General features: G+C 39.6%; 3 long non-coding RNA genes across 3 annotated transcripts; all 3 read left to right on the top strand.

Moving 5' to 3' along the window:
* The first annotated feature begins 5,519 nt into the window (after positions 1 to 5,519).
* On the top strand, positions 5,520 to 7,285 carry LOC307267209. The gene is made up of 3 exons (XR_013845392.1): positions 5,520 to 5,604; positions 6,345 to 6,615; positions 7,068 to 7,285. It is a non-coding gene; the product is annotated as an uncharacterized lncRNA (long non-coding RNA).
* A 3,650-nt stretch (positions 7,286 to 10,935) lies between these two features.
* LOC307267243 lies at positions 10,936 to 14,294 on the top strand. Its single transcript, XR_013845394.1, has 3 exons — positions 10,936 to 11,072; positions 11,804 to 12,102; positions 12,364 to 14,294. It is a non-coding gene; the product is annotated as an uncharacterized lncRNA (long non-coding RNA).
* Positions 14,295 to 14,533: 239 nt separating this feature from the next.
* Positions 14,534 to 18,748, top strand: LOC307266984. The gene is made up of 3 exons (XR_013845388.1): positions 14,534 to 14,632; positions 17,102 to 17,409; positions 17,624 to 18,748. It is a non-coding gene; the product is annotated as an uncharacterized lncRNA (long non-coding RNA).
* Positions 18,749 to 19,027: the final 279 nt, after the last annotated feature.

Raw genomic sequence — 19,027 nt, forward strand, 5'->3', positions numbered from 1 at the left:
AGGTACGAATGAAGTGAAGCCTGGCAAGGACTCAATCATATTAATCAAAACACCCTTTTTCATTATTGGCTTTGTACCTCTTCAGCGTCAGTTCTATGCTCACACACGTTTGCTGCCATGCCTGCTGCCACACACTGCTCAACTAAAAGCTACAAAGTCACCCGCTGCTATTGTTCATGTACTGTAGCATTTCAAAAGCCTCACCTCCACCCAGGACTCCATCTCCAGAAGCTGAGAATAGGTTCTCCTGCAAAAGAAGTTATTATCGCCACACTCCACTGTGCTTAGTTTGTCATAACCCTTGTTTGACGGGAATGATATAAGAGAATTATAATTGCTGTGCATGTTCTTCTTTCACATAACTCGACGTGGGTTGACTGACTAAACTTAAAAAGGGATAGTTCTGTATTTTTGAAGTTGAGTTGTAAAACTTAAAATGACTGTTGATCGCCATCTCCATGAGGCAACACACTAACTATAAGTACCCCATACAACCCTACTTAAAAAATACTGAACTATACCTTTAAAACTTTTTTTTGCCTCCAATTGACATATTCTTAAATCCAAGCGACAATGCCCACTAGTGGTCTTACTAATTATGACTTTTGTCCACCACTGGCAGACAGCTAAGAAGGAAAGTGATTGACCATTTACACAGGAGTACACAGGAGGTTAGGGTGGCCGAATGTGTCAACAAGGGTAGATTTACTTAAATAAACACATCGCTGTTTGTTACCCATTTCGTACTTACAGTTAGTCTTTTAAAACATGACCACAAATGTTTGCCCACTGTAACCAAGTATTCATCATCAAACCATTATGACCATTAGGTCCAATAATCTCAAATGAAGTACTGATGAAACTCAGACCACAATGTTTTCCAAACCATAATTGTTTAGACCTCCTTGAGCATGTCCATGCAGCCAACTTAACTTTTCGATAAAGCACACAAAAAAAAGAGCTGACTTGAGGTGTTTCAATGGAAGTGGTGTAAAAGTGTCAAATACTACAAAGAATATTTCTACATGTAAATAAATGATATGTATAAATATAAGCCATTTAGACAAATAACTAAGCATCAATAAACACCACCTGACAGTCAACACTTCTTAGTAATACTGGCATCCGAAATGTGAACAGTTTGTCAACAAACTCTACTTACAGCCGATGCTTCTTGACGAGCAAAACAAGACAAATGGAGGAGGATCGTCAGGAATCCTTGGTGTTATTAAAATGGCCGATTCAATGCCTGATAACTTTATTTGGTGCCTAAGCTGCACATAAACAATGCCAGCAGATGGCACTAAACTGCACTAACTTCATGAGGTACAATGTTGTGAGGACATTTGAAATTGTAGGAGCAGCAGAGCAATATAACCAAGAAGTTATTTGGACATTATCCATGATTTTTCTTCTAACCCTTACTACCCTTACTTATACAATAATTAAATATAAATTGTTGAATCTTACATAGTCAGTCATACAAACTTATGGTATGACAGCTTTCAACTTTTTTGTATACTTTTTAAGGTAAAAAAAAAAGGAAAAAGAGAATACAAGTTTAATTTGAAAACAGCTAATGGCCTTAGGTGACCTAAACAGAATTTCTTTTGGGTCTACCTGCAAGCTTGCACTCTCACTAGGCATAGCAACAGCACAGCAGAGGCATACATTCAACGCTGACACTTAGACAAGTGCATATGAAAACCAGTCACACTATTGTAAAGCTGAAGTTATTTGAAGGACCGCAAACCATATTCAAGGCAGGGCTCGTCTCCTGTCGTCTTGTGCAGTGTTCTTTGTGCAAAGGATGAAGGTGACAGGTGTACTATCAACCAGAATAATGCACAATAGCATATTCTTCAACATTACAGCTCAATATTTTCTTCAAGGGCTGGATCACTGAAAATAGTTGCTGTCGAAATGTTCAGAAACGCACCTGTGTCGGTGTACAAAAGCAGCTGAAAGAGCGCGTCTTGTGATTGTGGTGGCTGCATGGGCTCGTCCTCTGATAAGATGGGCTGCTTTTCATCTTTCTGCCAGATATAAGAAGATATTGCCTGATATAAAGCCACTGAACACACTAAAGGTAGTAGGCGGATATGCAAATGACAGAACATGTTACATGTCCGGCTGCCACACACAGTTGATTACGCAATGTAGTATGAATACACATTGGCTACACCCAGACACATTAGTTTTTGCTGCAGACTTTTTTTTCTTTTTACCTCATTACCATTACGCATCACAATATTATCATTAAACAGATAATCCAGGTGGTATGTTAAGTATTATTAAAATCAAAAAAAAATATGGGGATTTCTAAATATGGAGTTTGAAAATGACGCTTCGAACGATTTTAAAGTTGTAAAATCGCTTTGTTTTTTAATGAATTTTTTTCAATTGCCGCATCTCTATGCCCATACAGTACATTTGCAGTGTCGAACTATGATTACAATGTTTAGTTTCTAGACTCAACCGAATAGCAATCGGCATGTGTCTCCCCTTCCCTTTGTTCCCATCATTAGAAAACCCATCAATGTATTGCCTAAGGACACTTCAGCAGAAGGGGTGCTTGTTTTCACAGCTGCTTCAACCCCGGCTGCCCGTGTGAATTACAGTCTCCTCAATCGCTACGTAACATAAAGTAGAATCCTTTTCAGCCCCTTGATCTCTGATAAGGAATTGCATTTATTTGTGAATCACATTTTGACTTTAAAAAAAATGTATTCGTCCACAACTTTACTGTTTTGCTTCATACTCAATCAACATGGTTTTCTAGCCTGGTGCTACCAGACCATCATACTTCATTTCATTTGTACAGAAGGTCTGGAATCGCTCAATTGACAAACGTAAACTCACTTGAAGGCGGGTGTCTGTTGAAGTTTAAAACTATTGGATCTGCCCAGTGCCACTCCGGTTCTGCCAACCAATCGCATAACGTTTAGTCGTGACGTCATGCGCCATCTTCTGACTGAAACTAATGTTGCAACCTGTGATTTTCTTAGAGGGCTTCTGTTAAAGGTCACGTTTCTTGGCTAACCCGTTAATCTCTCATCGTTGTATCAGCCCTCGGGTGATACAACGCACACCTGTTGGCAATTCTCACAATTTCAAACTTCAGACTTTGATCATGACACTGTGGGAATGCAACATTGTTCTTTATGTGTTCAGATATTAATTGTTGTAATACGGTTTCTAATCAGTTTTCATGTGTTGTTGTGGGCCTAAGTCCATCCTTTACAAAATGTTTCACCCTTTGCATTTTCTCCAGTGGCACTAAAAAGCTCTCAATGATATTGATTTACTCTTTACTCTTATAAGTGCCACAATTGTGTGTCCTTGGATGGAGAAACACCATAATGTTGCGTCAGATGATCACATTATCATGGACAATAATAAGAGAACCTCATGGACAGTTTCTTTTTGTTGTCTCTATACAACCTGACACACACACACACACACACACACACACACACACACACACACACACACACACACACACACACACATTTATATTGCTGTGAGTTTGCCTCTCTTTCTACAGTATTCACAAATTAAAATGCATTGTCTTGCCAAGATGTATGAATCACAATGCATTTTCACATCGTCACATGTATGGATGATGAATGGTTCGGGAAGTAATTCCGCTTCTTAATGACATGCAATAATTTGAATGTATTCAAATTGTTTGTGCTTTAATTGCTTTCCCTAAATTACTTTCCTCAATTCATCATTGTTCCATGTAAGGAACTGTGCCGTCTAATCAATTCATTATTGCATGTAATTATTTATTCAAACATGACTGCTTTTACACGGTAACACTGCATGGGCCACACACTTTGAATGTATTCTGTTTTACCACTGAGGAGGAATACATTAGTCAATGTACTCATACAAATGACATGTCTCTGAAATTAATGTAATTCAAAATAATTCTCTTTAGCTGCTGTATTAGCAAAAAATAAAGATGTAGTGCCGTTCACTTGCTTCACATATTGCACCTAGTTTGTTGTAATAAAATCCTTCATGTCAGGGCAGAAAACTTGGTCAGACATGTGAAAACCGGGGTGCTCTGTGGTGTAGTGGGTAGAGCGTGTACCATAGAGGCCTAGTCCTCAACGCAGCAGACCAGGGTTTAAATCCAGCCCGGGCTGTTCTCTGCCTGCCATCCCTCTCTCTACCCCATATGATCTCTGTCATTTCTCAAATAAAGCATGGAAAAGTGCCAAAAAAAAAACTGAAACATGAGGACACACCCGACTGCGGCATCCGGCGCATAGTCACATTTTTCAGTTGGTGCGTGACGCAGGGTCTCTGTGAACGTGTTACTGCAGAAATATAAATAGGGCTTAACACATGTCAGATTATCTGTTTTATTGTTCATCAAATAATACTTTATGTAAGATTGACCTTTATGACCCCACATGTTGCACAAGCACACCATTCACGTAGCATGACTTCCATATGAGATGGAACATAATCTCCATCACAGTCCCCCACAATTGCTGGGCCCTAGAAAGCTTTCCCACTCTCTCCCCCTCATGGCGCAGCCCTGCATCTAAGTTTTACTATGGACTAAATTGCTGGTTTGTTGTTAATAAAACTCTTCCCGTCAGAGCAGAAAACTTGTTCAAACCTGTGACACCTCAAGACACACCTGCGTGTTTATATGAGTTGAGCCTGACACTCTGTTGTTGATTAGAGTGTGAGTTTCTTTAAGGTGTGTTCACTTATCTCCCCGAGAAGAGAATCAAACCGACAGACAGGCGACATTGAAAGCGCAGGGTAAGACCATTACCAGGGGCGGATCTACCGGGGTGGCATGGGGTGGCAACTGCCACCCAAAAAAAAAGCCTTGCCACCCCAGCTGCCACCCCAGTTGGCAGCGCCAAATTAAACATTTATTTTTGGCTGTTAAGAGACATTTACGAGCGCGAGTTTCAAATGTCCGACTGCAAGTGAATGTAGCCAGGTAATATTGCCCCACCCCGATCCCCCGCGACCCACTCCCGAGACTCCTAACCGCTCCTAACGGCACTGATTTTGAATACAAGAAAGGCGTGCGAGAGACGGTGTTGCACCGAAAGCTGTGACCTGTCAGAATGTGTGACCCTAGAGGGCGCTGTTCTTATTGATTAACCCAGTCTCATAGTGAAATATAGGCAGTAGCTTATGTGTAAAAACGTTGGTCCATTGCACAAATCGTATAAGTTTCTCAAAATTGGCACTGAAATAGTCAGATTGTTTTTTTAAAGGTGAATAACCAACCTAGTTAGTTACCCATCACAGTGAAATTTGTAGGCTGTACTTTTTCCACTGCACAATCATTTTAAATTGGAAGCAAACAATTTAATAATCTCTCAATTGCAGGGCTGTTTTTGTGAAACTATGTTTTCAGCTGTGGACCAACATAAGTATTAAAACATTTCACTGTGAGACTGGGTTGTTATATGCGTACAGTCTATTGAAATCAGTTAAGAAATAAGAACAGCGCCCTCTAGGGTCACACATTCTGACAGGTCACAGCTTTCGGTGCAACAACGGATCCAAACCTCTCTAGACTAACGAAGCAAGCAGCACAGGAGAGACTACACTCTCCAGGTATTAATGATCAACTGTCTATCTATGAAAAAATGACAATAATTAGAAAAGAGCAGGGCTAATGGAGTTGTAGTTTTCCTATAAAGTTAATATGCTGCTGTGTGGTGACAATGACTAGAGGTTAATAATAACCTTAGGAACTCGTGAATGCCTCGGAAAAACTACAATAACGTTCACATCAGCGAAGATTGTGCACTACTGTAGGCTACTGATCCAAATTCCACAACTCATTACTTGTGTTACAGTTTAGTAGGCTACAATATTTATTCATTTATATTTGGTTGCTCCACCCTAAGTCAGCCCAGGCACGACAGGATAGTTAAGTTTCAGTTTCGTTTTTCATCTCCGTGTTGGACAGCTGTTCGCTCAGCTGAAGGGCTCGAGTATGGGCAGAGATTTGTGTCAGTAGAACTTGAATTTGAATTGATCGACTTGAATATGAATTGATCAACCTGCATTTGAATTATTGATACTTGAATTGTTTTGTTTGTTTTATAATCGAAGTATCTTTTAGAACACTAATCACGTTTCAGTAATTAAAGTTAAGTTATTAATTAAGTAATATCGCCAATAGGCTATATCAATGAAAACAGACGGTCAAACAGCGTCCAAATGAGCTAAAATCCTAAATACAATAAACAGTAACATGGCTCAAAGTACCGTATTCCTTTTGGACATTCAGCTAAAGTTAAGCTGTAAGACACATACGATGTGTAACATTGTTGCCATTTTCTTCACAGATCTGATCCATATATCCTCCATCCATTATTCTATTTTTTTTTTTTTTTTTTAATGGCAAAAGTGAGGAGTAACAGTGAGGGGTGGGATGAAGAACAGCCCGCCCTGACCCAAACTCAACCCCAGAGAAATGAAGGCAACGCAGACAGTGAAAGAAAATGCTCCGAGGGCTGCTCCAAGTGTTGCAAGAAGACGTGTGACTGTCTGTGCAAAGGCGTCGCCAACTTTTGTATTGACATTTGTTGCGAACTCATATGCTCGACTGTTTAACATGTAAGTCTCAGCCTCACAAGCAAGAAGCTAAAATGCTTGTCCTACTGTTATAACTTTGCCTTGATCACAATGATTGTCACAATGTGTCAGAGTGTCTTTGATGGTCAATTACTTCTTCATTACAAAACGTTGGAAACTGAAAGGGATACACATTTCAAGCCAACACCTTAAGCTTCAATTTAATGTAGGAATAACTATTGAAATATGTTTTGGTGATGAGAAATTCCCACTAGAGTAAAAAGTGTACCTACTGTGTGTGTCACTCTTATGTCTTACACAAGGAACATTTCCTGCCGAGATGAGTTTGAATGTACGCAAACACAAATATAAAACCCTGCCATTTAAATGTGGATATGTGTTGAATGAGTTGTTCTATATGTCTATAACTAACTGAATCTTTCCCACAAAAGCACTTTGAAAACACTTGAAATTAAACTGTTTTTTTTTTACAGAACCAAAGCTTGGATATCAGGACCAGTTTTTCCAGGCTGTGTTGGCTCTCAACATCTTCCAGCACAACTTTATGAGATGTATGGTTATAGTATGAGAAAAATGATCAGTCTGTGTCCATTTCACCTGCTGACGTTTACTTTAATCCTCCATCAATGAGTTATTTATACGACATTAACAAATACACTGTCTGCATATGAAACAAACTAAAATAGAAAATTATTACGGATCAAAGATAGAACAATGTGATTTTATCTGTTTCTTTGTAGAATGTTGAACATTGTCCTTTTTTACTCAATAAATAAAATGTCTGTTTTGTTAAAATAAATTGGTTTGTTCAAAATAAAGTTTTGCTTGGTCAGGTTCTTGGCCTCTAAACACCATCCCTGTAGTGTGTGTGTGTGCCCTAGAAAGTGTTCCCACTTTCTCCCCCTAATAGGTAATAGGCTCCCTGGCGTCTGTAAGGCTAATGGCTTGTTTGTTGTAAATAAAACCCTTACAGTCAGAGTGGAAAACTTGGGTGTTTTCCTGAGGACAAACCCGCAAGTTCATATAAGTTGAGCCTGACACTTTTAATCATAAGAGTGTCAGTTTCTTCAAGGGAAGGTATGTTCACTAATCTCCTAAGATAATCAAACCGACAGACAGGTGACTCTGAAAGGGTGAGACCATTACTCGTTTATTCTCTGCTCTTAATGGGCCAGAACTTCATTTACATTATGTTTGAACAGCAATCGAGTTTTCAAAAGCTGAATGAGATGAAAAGATGCAACCCAAAAATGTAAATATTTGTGTATTACTGCGTTTGGTAATACTTTACAAAAATGTATACAACATTGTAGTACCTACTTATTACCTGCTACACAGGTTGTTTGTGTTACCTACTACATATTTGTTTTAACCTAGATAGCTAGAGATAGATGTCACCTTCACTTGAATAAGGAAGAACCAACGTCAAACAATAACAAGACCGCAGACTGATCCTATGTTTGTGTTATTTCTAGGGCTGTCAAACAATTAAAAAATGTAATCAGATTAATCACAGGATTCTGTGGATTAATCACGATTAATTTTACCATTCGAAATATGCCCGAAAAATTTGAATTTTCTCTGTATATTGTTGTATGAACGGAAAGATAAATGACAGAAGGTGGATATGTACATTTCCAATTAGTATGTTTATTAATTGAAAATCCAAATGATGGTTTTAATACTGAAAATAAGTTTAAATCAAACTAAAATATATAGGCATACCTACCAAACCATAATTCAATTGGTCTGTCTCTTTACTATGTCTTTAGGCAAAAATAGGATAGGCTATAGAATGGCATTTATTTGGTGAATCTATAGGTTGTGCATTCTTGAATACAACTTGATTACAGTCCGCGGTGTGTGTGCGTGCATGCGTTTGTACGTGTGACCACGTCCTAGGGGACTGTTCATTCATGTGTGCCAGGTAGCCGACGTTATGTTGATGTCTGATCACACACACCTCTGAAAACTGCAGACGTTTGTGTCCTGGCGGGCTCTGAACAGAGCGGACAATGTTTCTCCTCCTGTTGCTTCGATATCAACTGCCACCTGCAGCAGTTGATTTTATATACTATCTATGCCCGTGACACAGACGTGGCCGTTAGCAGTTTAACACTTTAAAACACGGCACGGGCTAACGTGCTGCTATGTTTGGCTGCGCACAGCTACTGATCCTGGGTCAGCCACAAGGAGTGACTGTAGTACAGAGCCGGTGGGATGTACGGGGCGGATCATTCTGCACATGCGTTAAATGCGTTAAAAAAATTAACGCCGATAATTCCAGAAATGAATCACCCTGCGTTAACGCGTTAACTTTGACAGCCCTAGTTATTTCTATTGTTTTGGCGATTAGGTTCAGGCCTCACAGCTGGACAGTCAGGGTTAGGGGACAGGAAGAGGTTAGAAGAGAAAAACTGTCCCGCGCCCGGAGATTTAAAAACCACACTACACCAGATTGATGGCAGTTGGCGTGGCAAGTGAGTTACGTATCGCAGTTGGATGTCCATGTCAAGCCCCAACCTCAGCGATTTTTACCAGCATCCAATAAGGAAGTGACCACAACTGTAGTAACCCGGAAGTGCCATGGTGACGTGGTACCAAGACTGAGCAATTTTTCTTTCACTCACTTGTTAGACAGGCCGTTTTCAAAGTCTTATTAAACCTATTTACAGCCTGGTCCACAAAACCATTTTAGTCTGTATGTTTAGGTCATATCTCCATGACAACACTGAGGGGGGTGAATTTTTTTGGACCACGCTAGTTTTTATTCTTTTGGATGTTAAAATGTATTGGCGCGATCTCTTGAGTGACAGCTCTCCGCCCGTTGTCCCTCACTTTGCCTCGGAGGTATACGTCAGCTATCTCCCTCCCCCCGACGTGAGGCGGAGTAAAAATCTCACAAGATGGCGACGCGCACAAACCAGGATTATTGGATGCTTTATGACACATACATTAGAAAACATTTGTGCCATTTTCTTTACAGATCTGATCCACCGATCCTCAATTATTCCATTATTCCATTCCATTCCATTTGATTTTTTTTTTTTTTCAATCGAAAATCATGGCAAGAGTTGTGAGTGAGGAGGTGCGGTATGAAGAGCACCCGGACGTGACGCAAACTCAACCCCAGAGCAACAAAGTCAACACAGAGGGTGAAAGCAAATGCCGCAAATGCTGCAAGTGCTGCCCTGAGATGTGCTGCTCTGAGAGGTGCTGTGAGACAACTGCCAATATCTGCGAATGCATCACGTTTTTGATCGTGTGTATCATCGAGCTCATTTGTAAGTTTCAGCCTCACACGCAAGCAGCTAAAATGCTTGTTCTGTAATTACTTGGCCTTGATCACAAGGGACAATTCCTGCCGTGATGAGTTTGAATGTTCGCAAACACAAATATAAAACTCTGCTCTTAAAATGTGGATATGTGTTGAATGATTTGTTCTATATGTCTATACCTCACTGAATCTTTCCCACAAAAGCACTTTGAAAACACTTGAAATTAAACTTTATTTTCTTTATTTACAGAACCAAAGCTTGGATATCAGGACCAGACAGGGGGATGTACTGGGACAGAAATTTGGCACGGGACTTTGGCATAGAGAGGCCTTTTAGGAGCGTGCGTTACAAGCGCATGAATATCACTTTTTTGAAGTAGTAATTTTGTAGGCTTTATAGTAATACTAAATAATGTAATTCAACAGTAAAACACAGCAAAAACTCACACAGGATCTGTGAAATAAAGGTAATCTGATGTTCACCTTCAAGACACATTGCCTCCTCAGTTTGTACAAACAACTCATCACTGCATTCACTACAAAACATGACCTGACTAATCAAGTCAGATGGAACACCAGGTAACCCTACCAGTTTACTGCAAACTACTGCTAACTACTCAACCAAAAACATGCAATCCGTCAATAGAGTGCTCACTCTGAAATTCAATGTATATTCAAAAACAACAATACAGTCACATCAACATATACAGAAAATAAATAGTGTGCCACTGTGTGAATAAAAAGGGAACAAACACAAATAGCATCATATCATTAAAATCTAAGCAATTTATAGCCAGAAGTAAATAGAGACAGACAAGTGTGTCAGGGCAGTTCACTGGTCTACTGGTCTACTGGTTCACTGCTACTCTGTGACTCCATTGTTGTCTATAAGAAGACGCTCCTGCTGTTTACATGTTTACCTGTTAACTTCTCTGCACCACTCATTCCCTTATAATCTTGAGCCTTTAACTATAACTCAAGTTCAGTCAGCCCAACACGTTCTAGGGCCCAGCCTCTAGGGGGTAGTTTTCTACCAGCAGAAAACTTGGTTCAAACCTGTTAAACAAGTAGACACACCCGCGTGTTCATGTGAGCTGAGCCTGACACTCTTTTGTTGATTGTAAGAGTGTGAGTGTCTTTAGAGGGTTACGGATCTCCGAGAATAGAATCAAACCGACAGACAGGCGACTGTAAGCGCAGGGTAAGACCATTACTCGTTTTCTCTGCCTTTAATCGCTGGCACTGCCTTTTCTAAATCGCCGGATTGACATTATGTATGACTGAAAAGCAATAAAGTTTTGGAAAGGTGCGACCCAAAATGCCAGTATTTCAGTGTTACTCTGTGTTGTATTGTATAAGGTCCTGTGCGTAGTGGAAGTGTTTTAGGCAGGTTACCTAGGTAATTGCAAACTTTCCTTTAACCACAGTAAAGCCTTGTTTCCACTGAGCACCTATTTTTGGGGTGGAGCTACACATTGCAGTCCATTGATTGGTCGAAAGAATCATTTCTGAATTAAACCATGTGTAATCTCCTCGGCAAGAGTGTTGAGGCTCGTGTTTAGTCTAAAATGTCGGTGTCTAGCTCTTTGTTTATTATGTGGCGTTTTTATCCTCTTCATTGCATTAATCAGTGGACTACACTGTGCCCTGCTGGCATAAACCCTGCTTAACAAATCCGGCGAAACCGTGCCATGCCGACCTGAAGTGAGGCATAAAATAAAGCACACAAGATTAAGCTCGATTAAAAAAAGATGAATTCAAGCACTTTCTGATGTAGCCGAAGCTGCCAAGTCTCAACAAACAACAAAATCACACCAACACAACATTTGATATTGTTATTGCAAGCAAAGCCTGTATTGTCCTTATGGACATTCAGCTGTAGTGAAGCTGTAGGACACACACGATATAACATTGTGGCCATTTTCTTCACAGATCAGATCCATCGACCCATCAAACCACTATTCCATTTGCTTTTTATTTGTTCAAAAAAAGCATCATGGCTAAAGGTATTGATGAGGAGGATTGGGATGACAAGCACCCGGACACGACTCACACAACTCAACCCCAGAAACACGAAGGCAACACGGAGAGTAAAAAGTCCAACTCAGGGAGCAAATGTCCAACGTGCTGCTTGAAGACCAGGGACTGTCTGATGAGTGCAGAGTGCAGCAGGGCATTGCAGATCTCACAAGTGATCGCCTCGTGTGGGATGTGCATCCGCATGTTCATGTGTAAGTCTCAGCCTCACAAGCAAGCAGCTAAAATGCTTGTACTTTAATTACCTAGCCTTGATCATTAGCCGCTCTTATGGCTTACATTAGAGAAAATTATTTCTTGCTTAGATGATTTTGAATGTACGCAAACACAGATATAAAATGGCATTAACAGGTGGATAGGTGTTCATTTGAGTATTTTTATCCGTCAATAAACCTTCCAAAGAAAGCCCTTCGAAAACCCTTGAAATTAAACTGTTTTATTTTCTTTCCTTACAGAACCAAAGCTCGGATATCAGGACTAGCGTCTTCAGGCAGTGTTGGCTCTCAACATCTACCAGCACAACTTCATGAGATGTATTGCACTAATCTGAGTTGAAGAACGTTAATTGTATGTGAATTTCACCCTGCCAAAGTTAACTTTAATCCTCTATGAGTTATTTATTTGAAATATAACTTTATTGTATTTGGTAGTATGTTCTTGCTAATGCTGCCGCACTTAATTTATGTAGAGCTGAATAGATATCAGTTCACCACTGATGTCCTATCATCTGCAATGTGTCATAATGTGTGTTTGGTCTCTTGTTTTATCGCACACCGAGTACTGTCTTGTTATTTTGTCAAGTGCTTCTGAGAAACAACTGAACCATCTTCTAACTGACCAGAACAGAACAGCCATATTCATTATTTGTTGTTCTATCCTTGTCAATGTGTATGTGATTCGTGAAAGGTTACCATGGCTATGTGTGGAGGATAATTTCAAATGTTGTCATGTGTTAGTCACGCAAAATGTTATTTGGAAAAATGCACCGCACTTCCGTTGTCTACACAGGTTTCTGTCATAGCACTAGTCATCTGATGGTGCCAGGTCCACAGACGAATATAATGGTTAGAACCCCATCAGGCACACAAAAAGCAGACTTCCTTAAAAAGTTACTCTAACACAAATTCAGGAATCCTATTTCAGATCTGCAGTAGGCTAAGTGTGCTTTTGGATTACTATCTGTATCTATTGTCACGTGGATTCACTTATATTATATGACTGATTTAGTTGTTTATTGCTGTTTGCTTTGTTTTTGTTTAATTGATTTAGAGTGATTTTATTATTGTTTTTTTTTATTTACTGTCACTTTCTGTATGGACCCAAAGAAGACTAGCGACCACTTTGTGGAAGCTAATGGGAATCTAAATTAAGAATAAGAGATAAACAAATGTGCTGTCTTTATTGTCGTGGAATTGAAATATCAGCCTCTTAAAAGATGAGAAGATGCCAATTAAATACCAGATGACACGATGTTTAAATACAAATAAACAGATCTTTAATGTTTGCCGAGTCGAGACAACAATCAAGCAATGGGATTGTAATGAATTGACTAGCGAAAGGCAGACTTTCCTCAGAAGATATAGCAAAATCTATAAACGCACAAACATCAGCCTACTTAATACAGTTTATCAGTTGAAATAGTGAGCCATAACAAACATACGTTGGCGCGATCTAGTCTCCAGTACATACTATCTAGGTTATAACAACCTGACTTTATCTTACATCGGACTCCAGTATTTGTATCAATCCAGAGTGTTGTATATAGTTTAGAGTTTTTCAAATATGTTAAATAGTTGTAATATTAATTGAAAACTGGATTGAACTTGATGTGTGGAACAATAAGTGCTTCATTGTAATCCCAATGCCCTCTCTTAATGGCTGAGCACCTAAAAAGATCCAGTTAATGTCCCCTCTTCATTAGTTGGTTAAAACATAGTTATTGGGGTCTAAAGCCCTTGCCAGTTCCCTCATTTTCTTGTCCTTTCTTTTCAGGCACCCTGGTTCATGTACTGGTCCTGGCATCGCTGAGAAGTAAAGTTTAATATTAGCTGTGTTAGCATGCTCATAGATACAGAGTGATGGAATGCTTGTTTGGTTGACGTTTTGACTTTGCACGCAACGGTTATGAGGGGAGTAAAACTAATCATACTATTTTTAGGTTTTGAAGATTACATACTGTATGTTACATACACACGCGCGCGCGCGCACACACACACACACACACACACACACACACACACACACACACACACACACACACACACACACACACACACACACACACACACACCTAAACACTTTTTGAGGCCTAGTGGCTGGGCCCTAGAACGTTTTTCCCACTTTCTCCCTGTAATGGGTGGGCCTGTAAAGCTTGTTTTGTTGTAAATAAAACCCTTCTTAGTTGCTTCTTTTATTCGCTTTTAAATGTTTTATAATGTGTTTTACGTATTCTAATCTTGCCCCTGTAAAGCACTTTGAGTGGCCTTGTGTCTGAATTGTGCTATATAAATAAACTTGCCTTGCCTTGCCTTGCCTTCTCGTCAGGGCAGAATACTTTTCAAACCTGTTAAACAGGTAGACACACCCACGTGATGTTCATGTGAGCTGAGTCTGACACTCTGTTGATCAGAAGAGTGTGAGTGTCTTTAAAGGGTAAAGGTGCGTTTACTAATCTCCCCTGAGAAGAGAATCAAACCGACAGACGGGCGACTCTGAAAGCGCAGGGTAAGACCATTACTCCTTCATTCTCTGCTCTTAATGGGCCGGCACTTCCTTTTTCCAAGTCGCTGGAATTTCATTATGTATGATTTTTAAAAAAGCAATGGAGTTTTGAACGCTGAACAAGATGGAAAGGTGCAACCCAAAAATGCCAGCGTATACCCTCCGGATGCCAGCAATCTGATTTACTGTCAGCGGTAATAAATGGGGGGAGCCACCGGATGGCACGGATAAGATGTTATTTCACCATCAGGGTTATCACTTAATATCCGATAATGTCTGCGGGGAGCAATTGTATTCGACAGTTAAAACAGGGAGAGGGGGGGGGCTCAATTCCTGGCAGGAGAGATGATCGTCACTGTGGAAAAATTGTTAATCTGTCACATCAATGTGACTTCACTCAATAAAGCCATCATTGAGGGACTTAAGTTAAGAGCAAAGTGTTAATGATTCACACTTGATGAAAGATGATTTCTCCATAATGAACCAGCTCTGCATATACTGTGTTACTTGCCCTGTTGTTGGAATGGACCAATACATAAACATATATAGATGTATCTGACAACAGACATCTGCGTCACACTGATTCAGTAGTGTACAGTAGGATTGATTTAACATTAAGACATGTGTTAAATGGCCAGTATTCGTGTGTTACTCTGTTTTGGATTTGTACGAGGTCTTGTGCGCATTAAGGAAGTGTTTGAGGCAGGAATGTTACCCGGGTACTTGCAGACTTTCACTGAAACAATGTAAGATAAAGCACACCCTAGTAGTGCAATGAACAACAGCTGAATCATTCATAGCAACAACATAACAAAAGCTTCCAACTCTCAACAAACAAATCAAAATCACAGGATCACAACTTGGTGAATTGTATACCTGATATTGTTATTTCAAGCAAAGCCTGTATTGTGAAAGCCTGAGTGTGTGGAAATGGAACATAACATTGATCATAGTATTGCCCATGGACACTCTGCTATAGTGAAGCTGTGGGAACCAGGGATATTGTATAGCAAAGGTATCACTCTTTAGAAATAAAGACAGACAATGAAGGTCTTTATTTGATTATCAATTAATTCATAGAAGCAGAATCTTGGTTTTATCTATTAAAAAATGCTTTAGTCGGAGCTTCCTTCATAGCAACAGTTACTGTGTATATCTGCAACCAAACATACTCACATAGTCTTGACTGGAGTCTTTTCAGACATTAACCATGACTAAATTTCCCTTCTCCCCTGATACATTCAAAGTAATGTTAAAAAAAGTATTTAATTGTTCTTCTAAGGAGTCGTTGTCATGGTCTGTCTTTGTCTTGTCTTGTTTTGGTGTTACCCGTGTTTCCTGTTTTATTTTGGTATGTCTGTCTTGTTCCTCCCCATGTCCTGTCAAGTTTCCCTCCTGCGTGATTGCTGCTCCCTCCCCTAATGTGTTGCACCTGTGCCTCGTTGTCTACACTGTCTTGTGTCTAGTATATATACTCCTTGTGTTCCTTTGTTCCTTGTCTGTGCATTATGGTTGTTTCGTGTCCCTGTTGGTGAGTTCTCGGTCTGTGTTCGTTCTGTGTTCATGTGATGTGTGTTTCTAATCTGAGTTGAATTTTATGAATGTTCATTTTATGTGAATTTCACCCTGCCGAAGTTAACTTTAATCCTCTATGAGTTATTTATTTGAAATATAACTTTATTGTATTTGGTAGTGTGTTCTTGCTAATGCTGCCGCACTTAATTTATGTAGAGCTGAATAGATATCAATTCACCACTGATGTCCTATCATCTGCAATGTGTCATAATGTGTGTTTGGTCTCTTGTTTTATCGCACACCGAGTATTGTCTTATTGTCAAGTGCTTCTGAGAAACAACTGAACCATCTTCTAACTGACCAGAACAGAGCAGCCATATTAATTATTTATTGTTCTATCCTTGTCAATGTGTATGTGATTCGTGAAAGGTTACCATGGCTATGTGTGGAGGATAATTGCAAGTGTTGCACCTGTCCCTCGTTGTCTACCCTCGTTGTCTACCCTGTCTTGTGTCTAGTATATATACTCCTTGTCTTCCTTGTCTGTGCATTATGGTTATTTTGTGTCCCTGTTGGTGAGTTCTCGTTCCGTGTATGTTCTGTGTTCCCTGAACTCCTGAACGTTTTGCCTGTTGTCCTTTTGCCAGTTGGCCTTTTTTTGTTGTGTTCTTTTGGAGCTATTAACTAAATTCTTGAAACGTCTTGCATTTGGGTCCTGCTTGCCTGCCTGTCTGACACCACCGTAACAGTCGTAGGCCTAACTTTTGGATTGATATGTCAGGAAGAGATGGATCAGAACAATATCCGTAGGTCCCTAGCAATGGTGAATTATCAGTAGCAGCGGGCATTATCGAGAAATAATTGCACGCAGAATGGCATGACTGACCAATCAAAACGCAGCATTTTTCAGCACTGTAATAATAAACAATATTCCATCCGTTGTCATTTTCTTCACAGATCTGATCCATCCAACATCAAACCACTATTCCATTAGTTTTTTTTTTCAAAAAACAAAACAAAAAAAAGCATCATGGCGAAGGGTATTGACGACGAGGAGGATTGGGATGGCAAGCACCCGGACACGATGCAAACTCAACCCCAGAAATACGAAGGCAACACGGAGAGTAAAAAGTCCAACTCGGGGAGCAAATGTCCCACGTGCTGCTTGAAGACCAGGGACTGTCTGATGAGTGGAGAGTGTGGCAGATGTCTGCAGATCTCCAGCGTGGTCGCCATGTGTGGGATGTGCATCCGCATGTTTGTGTGTAAGTCTCAGCCTCACACGCAAGCAGCTAAAAATGCTTTTAGTATAATTATGTGGCCTTGATCAGTTGTAGCTCTTAAGGCTTACACAAGTGGAACTCATTTCCTGCTTAGATGAGTATGAATGCATACAAGAATTTAGGCTATATATGTTTTTAATTTGAGTATTTCAATCCGTCAATAACTTAAAGAATTCTTTATTTTCTTTATTTACAGAACCAAAGCTTGGATATCAGGACCGGAGTTTCCAGGCTGTGTTGGCTATCAACATCTTCCCTCACAACGTAATGAGATGTATGGTTGTAATCTGAGAAGAAAATGTTTTCACTTTATGCCCATTTCAGCTGCTGAGGTTTCTATCTACAATCTATCCTATGTCCCTGACTTATTTATTTGACATTTTAAAAAAATCATTGAATGTATATGAAACAAACTAGAAAGTCAATGATTATGACTCAATGGATGGGTGAATGTGATTTTGATCTGTGTTTCTTTGTAAAAGGTTTATTCAGAAGTCTATCTGATCAAAAATGTTACAGTATTTTAATCAATCCAGATATGTATAGTTGAGAGGTTTTCAATAATGTTAAATAACTGTAATATTAGTTGTAAAATGGATTGCACTTGATGGGGTGAGGAATAATAAATATAACATTGTAATCCCCCTTCTTAGAAGTATGAGTAATTTAAAAAATGGCACAATGACAGAGATCTGTTATTAATTAAAAGGCTCCGAGAAGCATGATGTAACTAGATGACATCCTTTGCTGTCAACACCCTCATCCCAGGTAATTTTGGGGGAAAAGTTGCTCAGTGCACACAGTGTAAGCAAGCTAACAAAATATGTATTAGTCCATTTTAAATGTGATGTCTCAAGATGATAATAATAATTACACTATTAATGATGCTTCTTTTTGTTATTGATGTCCTTTTTTTCATGACACACTTACACTTGACGCACCGAGAGACAAATGCACTCAAATCTGGTCATACTTTGAGTGACAGCACTGGGTCTAAGGTGGCCAGCCTTTTACACAAGAGACCGCTGTATGGCAGACAGCAGAGGTATAGAGCTATCTCGGCAAAGTTCAGTGATTGGAAGAGAGATACTGTGCCTGGAAACTTCATGCACATGCTACGTGTTGGTATCTGAGTTCCTGGTCAAATAATGAGGAAAAAGCAGGTGGTTAGGAAAGTATCGCACCATATTCAAACGAATATTCAAATTGACAGCGACAGGAGAAGAATAGATTTACATTGACAGGAATGGGTATTTTCAAGCTTCATAGACTGTTGGTTCTATTTCTGATTGCAACAGCACATTTAGGCTAAATATATATACTCTGTCCAGGCTACAGCTGAACAGGGCAGAATCATATAATCTTATCATATAGATAGGCAAGTATGAATGTTAGTCCGATGTAAAAAAAAAAAAAAAATAAATAAAAAATCTTTTTAGATCTGTCTGAGCAGTCTGTGTCCTTCTAGGGGGCTCCCTCTGGGTAGCTGTGACATTTCAGAAAACGACTCAGTGGATAGAGCAAGACTCTGAACTCTAGAATACTGGATAATCATGCTTTGATCAGCTTGTGCATTCCCAGGTTCGCCTTTGCATGCAAA

This window comes from Ammodytes marinus (genome assembly GCF_949987685.1).
Source record: "Ammodytes marinus genome assembly, chromosome: 20".
NCBI lineage: Eukaryota > Metazoa > Chordata > Actinopteri > Uranoscopiformes > Ammodytidae > Ammodytes > Ammodytes marinus.